Source organism: Macaca mulatta, chromosome X, assembly GCF_049350105.2.
Source record: "Macaca mulatta isolate MMU2019108-1 chromosome X, T2T-MMU8v2.0, whole genome shotgun sequence".
Taxonomy (NCBI): domain Eukaryota; kingdom Metazoa; phylum Chordata; class Mammalia; order Primates; family Cercopithecidae; genus Macaca; species Macaca mulatta.
In genome coordinates this window covers 42,581,393-42,596,410 of record NC_133426.1, presented here as the reverse complement: position 1 = coordinate 42,596,410, position 15,018 = coordinate 42,581,393, and the positions used below count along the sequence as shown (strand labels likewise).

General features: G+C 37.6%; 1 long non-coding RNA gene across 1 annotated transcript; it reads left to right on the top strand.

Moving 5' to 3' along the window:
- The first annotated feature begins 3,022 nt into the window (after window positions 1-3,022).
- LOC114674850 (uncharacterized) lies at window positions 3,023-13,612 on the top strand. The gene is made up of 2 exons (XR_003725931.2): window positions 3,023-3,187; window positions 12,107-13,612. It is a non-coding gene; the product is annotated as an uncharacterized LOC114674850 (long non-coding RNA).
- The last annotated feature ends 1,406 nt before the right edge of the window (window positions 13,613-15,018 follow it).

Sequence of the window (15,018 nt, the reverse complement as noted above, 5' to 3'; positions counted from 1 at the left end):
AGTAGCATCACCTGAGAACTTACTAAATGTGCAGATTCTTGGGCCCCATGCCAGATCTACTGAATCAAAAACTCCAGGGCTGGGGCCCAGCAATCTGTATCTTGACAAGCTTTTCAGGTGATTTTGATGCACACTAAAATTTAAGAACCAGTGCTCTGAGGGTCAGGAAATTTGGCTTCAACTCTCAATGTCCACATGTGCAGATTGTGGATAAGAAAGAAATGAAAACAAATGTCTAAAAATGGAAGGCAACTATAATCTCATAATTTACCTGTTGCTTAGCTGACTAGAAATGGTGACTAAAATATAGCAATAAATAGTCAGATTGTATTAGTTTTCTAGTTCTGCATAACAAATTGCCACAACTTTAGTAATTTAAAATAATTAATCCTTATTATCTCACAGTTCCTGTGGGTCAGGAGTCTGGGCACGACTTAGCTGGGGCCTCTGCTTAGTGTCTCTCAAAGTTCTAATCAAGATGTTTATCAGGACTGAGTTCTCATCAGAAGCTTGACTGAAGAAGGCTCTACTTTCAAGCTCCCTCAGGTTGGCAGAATTTATTTCCTTGTATGTGTAGGATTCATGAAAGCTTTCTTCTTCAAAGCCAGCAATAAAGAAAATGAGACTGCTAGCAAAATGGAGTCTTATATAACATAACACAATCATAGAAGTGGTAATCTATCACCTTTCCTGTATTCTACTGGTTAAAAGCAAATCACAGATTCCACCAACATTTAAGGGGAAGGGATTCCACAAGAGCACAAAAGCCCTACAGATTAAGATTTGTGAGCCACACCCTTAATCTCTTGAAAGGGTCCTTTGTGTGGCTGAATATTCTGATACTTTGATTTTTCTGAAATTTTAGCAAAACGTTGTAGAGTCATAAGGTCAAGTTTTTCTCTAGACCAAACCATCTTAATTTCAGCCATTAACTTTTTGCCATTTGAAGAGACCGGATTTTCAAAATCATCAAGTTCTTGTTCATTTTTGTTCTTCTTTTGATTTATTTCTCTCTTCTCACATTTTATTGTAAGCAACAAGAAGAAACGAGACAGCACCTTCAATACTTCTCTTGTAAACTTCCTTAACTAGATAAACAAGTTCATCACTTACACGTTCTGCTTTACATATAAATGCAGGACACAATTCTTCTGAGTTTTCTTCTCCTACTTAACAAGGGTTTCTCTTTCCTCCAGTTTTCAATGGCTTATTCCTCACTTCTTCTGAGCTCTCACCCTCACCAGGAGCATGCTTCAACTTTAGATTTCTACTAACAGTCCACTCAAGGCAATTTATACTTTCTCTATTGTTCTCCAAATTCTTCCAGTGTGCACCCACCCAATTCTAAAGCCACTCTTACACTTTTAGGTATTTTACAACAGAATTCCACTTCAGATAAAAAGCATCCCATTTCTAGTACCAAAGTATGTATTAATTTTTTATTGCTATGTACTAAATTACCACAAACTTAATGGCTTAAAACAGCACACATGTAATATCCTGATTTTAGTAAGTCAGAAGTCAGATCACTGCTTAACTTGGTCCTCTGTTTAGGGTTTCACAAGGCTGGAATCAAAGTATCAGCCAGACCAGGTTCTCATCAGAGGCTTAAGTGAGGAATTATTTACCTCCAAGTTCTCCCAGGTTGTATTCTTTGTAACTGTAGAATTCTTGGAAACTTCTTCAAAACCAGTAATTTAAGGAGACTGTTAATAAGATGGAGCCTTATATAATGAAACATAGTCATGGGAATGACATCTTATCACCTTTGCCATATTTTTTTGGTCAGAAGCAAGTCACAGATTTCACCCACATTCCAGGGGAAAGGATTATACAAGGGCCTGAACATACAAAAGTAGAGATTATTGGGCCATCTTAAAATCCGTTTGCCCCACTGAACTTGTTCAAAATAAACAGAACTAACACAATTTTCAGGGGAATCTTATCCTGAAAGCTTTGTGTTGAGAACAGGTGTATGTTAACATTGAGGATTCCAAAAGTTGAAGGAAAGAGAGGAAAGCAATTAAGTTCGGAAAGAAATAAAAAAGGGTTTTACTACAGACTGCTAAGGTGGATATAGAAGATGCTTTGCTAATACAGATGATGGAGTCAAATAAGGGAAAAATCATGAAGGATAAAATGGTTAGGAAAAGATATGTAGGTGAGATAAGATTTAAAAAGAACTCTGAATAATGGGTAGTACTTAGAGAAAGAAAATAGCATTCTATTAAGTAGTGAAGGTGTGAATAGTATTTGGAATTGGTAAAAACATGGAACACACAATGTACAGCTGGAAGACTGAAGTGGTTCAATGATTCTCTACCTTGGCTACACATTAGAATCACTTGGAAGTCTTTACAAATAGTGATACTCAGCCCGTCTCAGATGTTCTGTTTTGATTGCTGTGTGATGGAGCACAGAAGTCAATAGTTTATAAAAGTGATCCAAGTAAATTTAGTGTACCTCAGAGATGAATGCCACAAGCATGATTAAGAGTGTATTCATGTAAAACAAATTAGTAGGATACATATGTCAAATAGGATGAGCTATAGGTTACATATGTTACCTAGGACATAGAAAAAATACTTTGTTTTAGGCTTACCGTTGTTCTTAATAGCTATAGAACATACATGTTTCAGATATATCTGCTGTATCATTTCAGATCCTCTTAGCTTCGCGTTTTTTTCCCTTTTTTCTGTTTCTTTTTCCCTTTTTTTTTTTTTTTCAGCTGTTGTGGTGGCAGGCAGTTCAATGAGGGCTTTTCTTTATACAGTCCCAAGCAGAAGTGTCGTTGCCTCCTGCCTGCTCCTAAAGCCTCTCTTTTTGGTTCACTGCCCTGTGCCCTCACCCTGGCCTACATAATCCAGAAGTATAGGCAAATTAATATCCTGTGGAGTAAACCTTTGCCCAGTAGGAAACAGGAACCAGTGGATAAATCCTTCCTTTTTATCCACATATTGCTCCCAGTAGAGTCCTTGAATGTACTTGGAGGCTGAGTTTCACAAACCTAGCATTCTGCTGCACTTAGCAACAGTAAGTTCAACAGCACAATTGTGTATTTGTTCTCCTTTAGCTGCTGCACTCTCTTTGTTTCTCTCCTGCTCCCCGGAATTGTATCCCTAATAAAGTGCAAGTGAATAGCTCCAGAAGCCTCAGCTCTGCTTTCTGCTGAACCCAAGTTATAAATGTAAGTATTATACCTTGCATTTGTAGATCATTTTTTGTCTTATATTTATATAGCTAAAATTATATTAAGACAGTTTTTAACATCTAAACATTTGTAACATTTTAAAACAAAATACTGTGTCAGAGAAGTTTTAAGAAACATTCCAAATACAATTGGTAAAATGTCATAATATGCGAAGAAGACATTTTGAAAAGAGATGACAAAGGGGATGTAAAGCTATCGTGCTACTGATGCTAGGAAAAGTTGAGAAACTGAAAATAAAACAATTGCTTTCTGAAAAACAACTCTATTGAGATATAATTGGCATATGATAACCTGCAACTGTTTAAAGTATACTATTTGGTAATTTTGACATACATGAAACCGAAATCACAATCAAAATAATAAAAATGTTCATCACTTTCAAAGTGTCCTTGTGTTCCTTTAGAATAACTTCCTCATTCCCCTCACAGCTCCAAACCTCCCTACCTGGAAAAGCATTGATCTGTTATCTGTCACTATAAATTAAATTGCATTTTGTAGAATGTTATATAAATAGAATCATACGATATATATTAATAAGCACTTTTTTGTCCAGCTTCTGTCACTCAGCATATTCATTTTGAGATTCACTGTGTATCAATAGTTCATTCCATTTTACTGCTGAGTAGTATCCCGTTATATAAATACTTCATAATTGATTATTTAACTCACCAGCTGATGGGCATCTGGGTTATATCTGGTTTCTGGCTATTATGAAAGAAAAAAAAGGTCCTATGATCTACCTATACACGTATTTGTATAGTCATATACTCTTATTTTTCCCTTGGGTAAATACCTATGGTAAAATGTGGGGTCATATGGCTGGGTGTATATTTAACTTTTTTAAAAAACCCATCAAAAATGTTTTCCATTGCAAATTAAAACCACGGTGAGATAACACCTTATCCCAGCCAGAATGGCCATTATTAAAAAGTCAAAAAACAAAAGATATTGGTGCAGATGTGGTGAAAAGGCAGTACTTATACACTGCTTGTAGGAATGTAAATTAGTAGTATAACCTCTGTGGAAAACAGAATAGAAGTTTCTCAAAGAATTAAAGTAGATCTACCATTCAATTCATCAATCCCACTACTGGATATCTACCCAAAGGAAAATAAGTCATTATATCAAAAAGACACCTACACACATATGTTTATCATAGCACATTTCACAGTTGCAGAGGTATGAAATCAATCTAAGTGCCCATCAACTGAAGAGTGGCTAAAGAAAATGCGATATATATATATATACACACACACACACACACACACACACACGCACACCATGGAATACTACTCAGCTATAAAAAAGAATAAAATCATGTATTTTGCAGCAACTTGGGTGAAGCTAGAGGCCATTATCCTAATTAAAGTAACTCAGGAATGGAGAACAAAATACCACATATTCTCACTTATAAGTGGGAGGTAAGCTATGGGTATACAAAGGCATACAGAATTGTATAATGGACATTGGAGGCTCAGAAGTGGGGAGGGTGGAGGTTTGAGGGATGAGAAATCACCTGCTGAGTCCAACATACACCAATGGAGTGATGGGTACACTAAAAGGTGACACTTCACTGCTATACAATTCATTCATATAACCAAAAACTACTTGTACCTTTAAAGCTAAACAACAACAAAAGTGTTATTCAATGTGGTTGTACCATTTTACATTCCCACCAGAAGTAAATGAGTGTGTTCCAATTATATATGTACACACACACACACACACACACACATATATATATAAAGAGAGAGAGAGAGAGAGAGAGAGAGAGAGAGAGAGGAGGGGGCCGGCGGGGGTTCTCGCTCACTCTGTCATCTGGGCTGGAGTGCAGTAGTGTGATCATAGCTCACTGCAGACTCAGACTCCTGGTTTTAAGCGATCTTCCCACCTCAGCCTCCCAAATAGCTGGGAATACGGGCATATGCCACCACACCTGGCTAATGGTTATTTTTTTGTTTTGTTTTGTTTGTAGAGACAGGGTCTCTTACTATGTTGCCCAGGCTGGTCTCAAACTACTGGGCTCAAGTGATCCTCCTGCTTCAGACTCTCAAAGTGCTGGCATTACAGGCTTGAGTCATCACACTCGGCCTGGTCTATCTTTTAATTTGGGCTATGCTAATATGTATGGAGCATATTATGGAGTATGAGATACTTCTCATTGCAGTTTTAATTTTTATTTCCCTAATGACTAATCAGGCTGAGCATTTTCTTGTATACTTGTTTATGGTCACCCATTTTATGAAAGAATTTGTGAAGAATTGTTATTTCTTACTTACATGTTTGGTAGAACTCTCCAATAAAGGCATCTACGTCTGAGGATTTTTTGTGAGAAGAGTTTTAACTACATATTTAAACTAGATATATGGCTATTTAAATTATCTATTTCTTTGCGAGTTTTGGTAGTTTGTTCCTTTCAAAAAGTGTGTCTATTTATTCTAATTTATCAAATTTATTTGCATAAAGTAGTTCATAACTTTCTTTATCTATAGAATCTATAGTGCTATCATTTCTCTCGTTCCTGATGTTGATAATTTGTCTTCTCTTTCTTTCTGTCTCTCTCTACCTCCACCTCTAGCTCTAGCTCTTTTTCCTGATCAACCTGGCAAGAGTTTTATCAATTTTATTGATTTTCTCCAAAAGCCAACTAATAGTTTTATGATTTTTTTCTATTGTTTTTCTCTTTTCTAGTCCTTTTTTTATCTGAACTTTATTATTTCCTTTCTTATATTTACTTTTGATAATGCTCATATTTTTCCAGTTTCTTAAGGTTGAAGTTGAGGTCATTGATTCTTGCCAGATCTTCAACCACATCTCCTCAACTCAGGGAATTTTTCTGGCTCTGCCTCAGTTCCTCTTCGCTGTACTTCAGCCCGGAATTTATTTGAAGTTAGTAAGCTGGGCCAATGGTAGGGTTCACCTCATTTGTTTCTCAGATCTCAGGAATCACTGTCCTTTTTTGCATGATGTCTAGTGTCTTAAAAACTGTTGTTTCATATATTTTTGTGTGTGTGTTTTTTTCCAAATTCTTCATAGTTCTCATTGTTTTCCAAGCCTTATTTTTATGATTTTGTAGGTAATTATCTAGCCCTGAGATACATTCAATGAATTATCTTCTGCTGAAATCAGGCAGGACAGTTTCTGTGGCTTCCATGTTAAGAAACATAGCTGATGTATTGGGCTGATTCTGAAGCCTCTTCAAACTCAATTTTGGCTGAAAGTGGAAGATCCAATTGTTTGTTAACAACCGTATTGATTGTTCGTATATTATCAAGTGATATTTTGAGTATTTTACAAATCAACACAATTGTTATTTGCATATTGGCATTTTACTGGTTTTCGTTTTGTTTTAAGAAATTGGTCAGATGGTTTTGGTTGACCTTTAACCCATGATTTTTCTCATTTAAAATAATGGGAACTAGACATCATTAGCATTTTCATGTATCATGTCTTATTTTCGATGATGGATTATTGAGGTTAATCAGAAAATGCCTATATTTGGCTTAGACTTATCTCTCTAGCAAAAATAATTCTAGAAGTACCTGTCCAGAGATGTCATGGCAGCTCCATGAAGTCCTCAGAGACAAAGTGCCTTCTATCTGTCTGCTCCTTAGTGAATGGATTCCATTCTTCTCATGATTACAAGATGGCTGCTGGAATATCAGTCAAGTCCACAGTCTGGTTTTCCTAGCTAAGTTATCCCTATTTAAATAGATTTTTCTAGGAGCTCATCCAGTGTTTTCTTCTTACTGTAATGGGTAGGCAATCCATATTTTCAAGGAAGTATTACAAATGTGATGTTTTTGTTGTTGTTATTGTTTTAACTAGGTACCTTGCTAACCTAAACAAAACTAGGGCTTTTTAAATCAAAAAATAAGAGGAGAATAATTATGGGTAAGACACTAGTAGTCTTTGCCACATTTGGTAAAGGATGTTAATATAGGTTACGTATTATATATGACATTTTGAACATAGAAAAAGCATAAGGTTTAAAGATTTTTCCAGAAGGACAGAGAAAGAGACTGGAATGTGAGAGTCTGGTGACAGTCTCCTGTTTGATCTCTCCATGATAGTAATCTTGGAATGCATCACTGAAGACTGGTAATGGAAAAGAAAAAGGAAACACTTCAAAATACGTATCTAAAGGAGAAACCTTAGAAAGCATTTGGTGGTGGAAGGGATGTAAAAGGCATGTACAACAAAGAGAGTATATAGTAAGGAATGAAAGGATAATGAAAGAAGTGTTGGAAAACTCATGGAAGCCACTGCTGTATACATCTGGCAAGTTCAGGGCTTAAGAAAATTATGTTTGGGTCTTGCATTGAAGTCTCTCTCTCTCTCTCTCTCTCTGTCTCAACAATAGGAATGTTGAAATAGTCTGGCACTAACACATCTGGCTTCTACAGTGACCTCAAATGGTCAGGGTACAGCCTAATGTGTGGGCCAACTGCCATCAAAGATGGCCAGCTCACTGACCTCATGAATGTCTAAGCCTCTGTTTCCATGTTCCTGCATGAGCTCCCTGCTAGGACAAGGAACTAACCTGAAACTTAAGCACTGAATTCCTTTGAGCCTGCCACCTCCCATACCTGAAACAGGTTCTATATTTTGTCATGTCAAAGATAAAATAGGAAAACAATAAACATACTAAAGTAAAAATTAAAAAATCTGGAGTCACATGGATCAGGAAAGAGTTGTTGTTCAATATCTGGATAGTTGGGTGACCTAGGGCAAGTTACTCACTGTCTCTGAGGCACATTTACTAACCTGAAATGGGAGAATTATTATAATAAAGCCTGAAAGTCTGCTCTATGTAATTATTTGAGGTTTAGTCATGCTTGTTAAAAGAAGGGAACATGGTTCACACTCTAGCCTTGGCTCAGTCCATTCATTTGATATGTCAACTTTCAAGTTGCTTCACCTCTTAGGATCTTGATTTCCTTCTCTATCCTTTTCCAGGGCTTCAAAAACAGTTTTTTGACATACAGTGTTTGTTCAATAAATATTTGCTGAATTAAATTCTATTGATTTTGCAAAATGAAAGATTTAATTTAGATTAACATTTCCCAAAATATGTGTTGTGAGATGCTGATAAATTGATAATGCATGGTTATAAATACTTGTGTTTGAGATGATGCAGCAGAAAAACCCAAGGAGATGGTGTCACTGATATCATCCACAAAGCCTCCATAGCTCTTTACTGTCTACTGCTAAATTTAATGGTATGTGAAATAAAAGTAAACTCCCTATGTTTTGCAAGCCACTCTGATTTGGGCATCCATTAGTGCAGGCAAACCTAATTCTTTACTGATCCAAAAGATTAATGTTTACCAATAGTATTTTATAGAAGGAGCCACTATTCCCCATCAACCCCTACTCATAACTTCTTTCAGCCTTCAATCAATATATCAATCAACAATATTCTCAGACACTTAATATGTGCCTTATGTGTTAGGTGCTGCACAAAAGAAGTATACATCCCAATTCCTGCCACTAAGAGACCTACAATTTATTTGAATATAGAGGAATATTGACTCAGGTAACTCATAATTAAATTTAATTTGATGGCCCTAAACTGGACAGTGATTTTCTGGAAGGCAGGGATTAAGTGTTCAGCAACCTATGGGCCTGTCCTTGTCCTTTATATGGACTACAATGGGAGCATGAAACATGCTTGCTCCACAGATGGCTTAATCTGTACACCCTATAGCCTGGTTGCTCAATCAATTGGCTTCCCTATTGAAATGACAGCTAATTTAAAAGAATAAGTGGCAATTTAATAGAATGGAAAACCATTAACTCAGAACCTTCTAATCAAGACTGATTTTTATGTAAGTCTTATGAAGTGCTTGTTGCTGGCTCAGGAGAACAAAAAAGGAAGGATGAAATTGTCTGCTGTAGTGCTGTTACCTCACTGTGGACTGGGGGGCTCTACTTTCAATAATACTGACAATCCTAATAAGAGTGATGATGATGACAATGCTCCTTTATATTTAGAAAGTGTTTTCACGTAAATTTTAAGAAGCAACTGAATATATATATATATATATGAGAGCAGGCTGTGGATTCTGTTAGACTTGGATTCTGATGCAACCTCTACTGTCTGTGTTCCTAATTCCATAATATGTAAAATGAGAATAATAATACATATTATTAATACTTGGGAACTAAATGTAAGCGTCCCCTAAAAATCAGAAACAAGGAAAATAAAATTATGTTTGAGAATTAAGCTTAAGCATGAACACAATGACTCATGGCCCAATAGATCTCAAAATACAGAATGGCTGTAAGAACTGGTAGCAACTGCAATCACAGTAAGGGTTGTAATCAACCATAAAAACATAGCAGAACATCACAAATACAATTTTCCAAGCACTGGGTTAGGGAGAAAGAGTATCAATGAAGAAATTTTGAGTATTTCCTGTTCAACAGGTTAGACCATTCCTAACGTGGAATTAAGGTGTGGTAGATTGAAAAAAAAAAAGTCCACAATATTTTGAAGCTCCTCTCATCAAGAGGTGGAGTCTCTTCCTCCACCCATGTATCTGGGTTTGGTCATGTGATTTGCTTTGGCCAATGGAGTATTAGCAAATATAAACAAGCAGACGTTTGAACAGTGCTCACATAGTGGGGTTGCCTTCTCTGCTTCTGCGAATTATTCCCACATCACATGAACAGGCCTGGGCCAATCTCCTGGAGAATGAGAACCTGCATGTAGAGAGGCCTCAGCTGTCCAACCATCCTACCTGAGGCCCCATACCTGTAAGTGAGGCCATCTTAGACCATCTAGCCTCAAAGAAGTTGCCAGCCCCAAAAAAACCACCCAGATAACCCATGGAATCATTAAAAATACTTGTTTATTGTTTTAAGTCACTAAGTTTTATAGTAGTTTGTTTTGTAGCTATAGAAGCCACAGGGCTTTATAGCTTTTAGCAGTCCAGTCCCCAGAGGTTGACATCATAAATCACTCCATTCCCCTAGTTTCCCTTGAGTCCATGTTTGCCAATAAATTTCTAATCACGATCTGGCCTCTCACATAGTCTGCCTACAGTGGGCAATGGGCCGACTACATTAACTTTAAGGATTCCTAGCTCCTAGTGTGGTAATTATTCATGATGAATTTGTGAAGTGGGTTCTGACCCAGGTTTGGCTTAAGGAGAAGATATTCAGTGCTGAAATATTTTCCTTTGCCTGTCTGTATTTACTCTCTACCCTTTCTACCCTGCCCTTTAGGAAGCTGACCTGTATAGACTGCCTTAAAAAAGTCTTGCCTTGTGGCTTCTTGTTGGACTTCATCAATAGAAAGCCCTGCCTCGAGCCTGGAGAGGAAAAGTGATTTCAGGGCATTAATTCTCACAATTCCCTCCCTGTAAGGTTGCTTTGGGCTGGCTGAGTTCTTTGACTAAAGATTGCAGCTCTTGTCAAGGTGGCCCTCTCACCCCAAGACTCTCTCATTGAAACCACTTCCTCTCCTCTTTCCTTTAGGCCTAGAGAATGGGCTACCATTCTTAAGCCTAGGTGGAAACAGAGAAATTTTTACAAGCTTTCAGTTCCATACTATCCTGTATGGTTTTTCTACTCCTGCCCACACTTTTGTATGATTAATAAATAACTCCTTTTATTAAGCCCTCCCTCAAATATCCTAATTTCAGCATGCCATCTGTCTCCTGTTGAGCCCCTGACTGATGCATACGCTGAGCATGTGGGTTTGAGTATTGGGTTTGTCTGATGGTGATTTCTTCTTGGCTTATGATTCACCCCGAGAGATGAATCCACATTCACTAAGCTGATCAGGTGTTTAGGCCCATGAGACTGAGAGCCAGGTCCTGGTTCTCAAGAAATTCACAAAGGTAGTGAATTCCTCTAGGAGCCAGCCAGCTGGCCTTTTCCTCTCTAGAGTGGAGAACAAGAACCATATGCTTTTGTATTTCTATAATTACACACTTTTAAGCTTGTTATTAGATTAGTTAAACTATATGCAAATTGCTTTCTATGTGCCTAGCACCTTGTAAGTGCTCAGCATGTTAAGCATTGCTGTTGTTTGTTTTAATGTCCCTTTGACTGTATAATATGGTCTTTACTGATCAAATGGTGTGTATCATTTTTCTTGGATTCCTTTTTAGGATGCTTTTGTTAATGTGGTACACTGAGATTATGGGGATTGGGGTAAAGAAAGAGAATGAATGTGCAACATGATTTACACATAGTGTACATAACTTCTAGAGCCTTACAACAGAGCAACCAAAAGGAAAATATTCTAATATAGCAATTATTGCATAAAAACATTTAATGAATCAAAGATGGACCTATCCTGAAGCAGAAATGACACTCTAAGTAAACAGTCCTACAAGTTCATGAAATTAAATATTCATGGAGCACTTGACTTGCTTGCACTCAGAAAGGTTGATATAAGACAACAGAGACAGAAGGTGGCAGGTAAGCGCCCTTTGGGAAATGGCATGGTGGCAAGATGTACAGGCTTTCCTGCTACCTACTAACAAGTAAGAAGAGTTTCCAGCATTCCCTCCCATATCAGAGAAAGCCAGCATCTAGGGTGCCAAGTGCATATATACAATGGCACAGGAATCATGCCCCTCCACTCAAGGCAGCTAGAGTAAATAAGCCCCTGATAGCATAGCTCCATCTCTTTTCACCGAGGTTTAGTTCAGCATCTACATTGTGAGATCCTTTCCAAGCAGCAAATATTCTCCTACTTACCTGTACACTTACACACACACTCCATTAGGTATAGAGAGACATTCAAAATCAATATTAATCATTTTTATTCTGTCCAATGTCATTCCTCTCTGGTAGATGTTTTTGTCTAGAGTTTCTTGTTTAGTTTCGATGATTCGTATTGGGACTTTAATTTTATGTTCCTTTTATTTAATATAGGATGTGAACATGGAAAAGCTCTAAGGCAGCCTAGGAAAAGGCAGACAAGAAACCATCATGAATGGATACTGCATGAGCAGAGATTGTCAAGAAAACGGGATGGTAATTTGCATAGGTCCACAAGGCGAACATTGATTTGAAGTGTTCCTGTGAATGGCCAATAGACAGGACATACAAACAGACAGTAAATCATAAAGTGAAGAATGGTGTCTAAGATGGAGTATGAGCCTGGGGAAGTACATAAAATAATGCCATGTCAAGGTCATAAGAACTTTGACAGTCAGGGAGATGTCAAATAGAAAACTGATTCATAAATCCTGAAATAAAATATTACTACCTAAACTCTAAATCAGATGGCCACCAGGTCAAAAATAAATTACAAGGTGAATCTAATGTAGATATATAATTAAAAATTGGCCATGTCGATGAGGCAAGAAATTTTAGCAATAACAGAAATGAAGGTGTCAGGGCTCAGAAAACGACATGCCAAATTATGGCACTTTAGTGTGCTGAGTACTCTGAACTAAAGGAGATTGGAAAGCCTCAGAAGCAAAGCCGCTCTATCTCCCACCTTTCTGTGTAGGTGTATAGTAGATGCATCTGACAGCAACAATTTAAGCATACCCTGAGAAAGACCCTCAAGTCTAAGAAGAATGTGTGTTTGGAGCTCTGAGCTAAGAAATCCAGGAGTGGCAAACCTAGAGATTCTCTCCTTGTCTGTGAAGGACATACGAACCCCTGGCCCATGCCTTGGAATGCAGGCCATACAGGGGATTAAGGTCCTTTGTTTTGGGTTATATGGAGGTTGCTAGGTGGAAGGTGGTAGCAGTTTTTCGGTCCGGCCCACCACCACTGGACTGCCCCATATGTAAGTCTTCAATAAACCCTATGTGTGTTTTGCTGGTTCCAGATCTCCTCTATTCTTCTGCCTCTAGGACATGATGCTATCCCTGTTGGAGTCAGTAGGGGTCTGGCACAACAGTAGGAGATGGCCATAAAGAAATTCTCTGACCTACCTTGTCTGACAGTAAGTCATAAGATCCTCATTCCAGAGGGGTCCTGGGAGAAAGGAATGCTACACAGAGGTCAAGGAGAAGCCAAACAGGGGTATTATCCCACTCTGTAGTTTAGCATCACAATTAATTTAAGTGAGGTTAAAGAAACACCATGTTTTTCATGTTCTTGACACCCCATAGCCCTAGTCCTTCTTTTCAGAACTGTGTTAACAACAAAGTTATTCTGCCACCTAAAGAGCAAGTCTCCTTTTCAAATTTAAACTGTAGGCTGTTGTTTCTTCTATCTCTCTATGCTTATTATTTCTAACTGTCTGACCTGGAGCCCCATAGCCTTGGACTAGCCAAGCGCTGACTCAGGAAAGGGAAACAAGAACAGGAGGCCTGAGTTTTCCCAGGAGCAGAAAGCACTGAAGATTAGAAAGGCCTTTGTCATCTTTGTTATGTGTAATTTGACTAAAACTACTTAAATAAAAAAGAACTGGGGACTTCAGAGAACCTTTGTACTCTTAAATGAACAATATAATGCAAAAGGGAAAAGAAAAACGTAAATGGGGAAACAATAAGATTTTTTTTTTCTTTTCACTGAAAATGTCTAAAGTTTCATTAATAAAACCTGGGTCCTTTTTCACTAATATGATTCTGACCTGTTGGCAAAAGGCCTGTGCAGAAATATCAGGTAATTAATAATGCCTTGAGGGGAAATGTGCTTTAGATGTTTTATTGTTGTTTTAATCACTTAACATGGTTTTTAAATGATTATTTCTGCCCACATTGTTGCATACTAATTTTAGGGTGGCTTACATAAATACATTTAATTATATAAGATAAAAACCAATAAGAAGCAAATAAGAAAAGTAGGGTAGAGGAGAAAATAAAAGTAGTTGAGATGGAGCCAGGGGTAATATTGATGCCCCGAATGCATGTTCTAAGTCCCCATTGTTTCACAAGAGACGTGAGATGTGAGAGACAAAACCAGGCACATGTCTTACAACATCCATACGATAAAAAATCAGATCTGATACTCAAAAGAGCCAGAGAGAAATGTCTCCCCTGGGTTCTCATAAACAGGAATATAATGGACAACTTCCTCAACAGCATCCCTACAGTAAATACAGAAACAGGTTCAAAGGGAAGTTTCTCACACTTCCCTTGGTGCCACCATATAAATATAATCCAAGAAGAGCAATTCGCCAGGGACATCCACACACATTTCTGATGGTCTACCTTGGTCCAGGGAAAGAGATGAGCGCATGCAAAGAATGGATGAATGCACTGTACATCCCTCATTCAACAAATCACCGTAAGTATTTGGTTTTGTGGCCACACTTGGGAGAAGCACCAAGTTGAGGAAGATACCCCAGACAAGTAACTGGAGAGCAACTGCTCTGTGTTGCCAGCTTTGCCAAGCTGTAAAGAAGACTGACTTCTTGTCATTGTTGAAGAGCTCTGTCTCCTGAGGCAGCTCCCCTTTATGCATATGATAAACTGTCCTTTCACTCACTCTCAAGAGAGCATGCCTGAACCACAGAACATTCTGGAAAGGGCCTGAGCTCTTCTAGGTTTTATTGTACCTAAAATTTGAACAATTCTGGGGAGCCATTTTAGAAGATACATACAAAATCAACTGCAAAAGTTAATTTTTATTTAGAATGAGAAAACACAACAACTTACAAAATCTTTAAAACCTGGCAGATACCATGAAAATTTCCAAAAATTAATATTTTTGACAAATTAACTGCCTGATACACCTCTACTGTACATTATTTTCTACATTTTGACTGCATATTCCTTAGTCTTTTATAATATTTTCTATATGGAAAACAGAAAGATAATTCAGTCTTTTTTCTAGCGCAAATGGTGGAAATTTGTTAAAAATCCATAGTTTAAGAAGTTTCT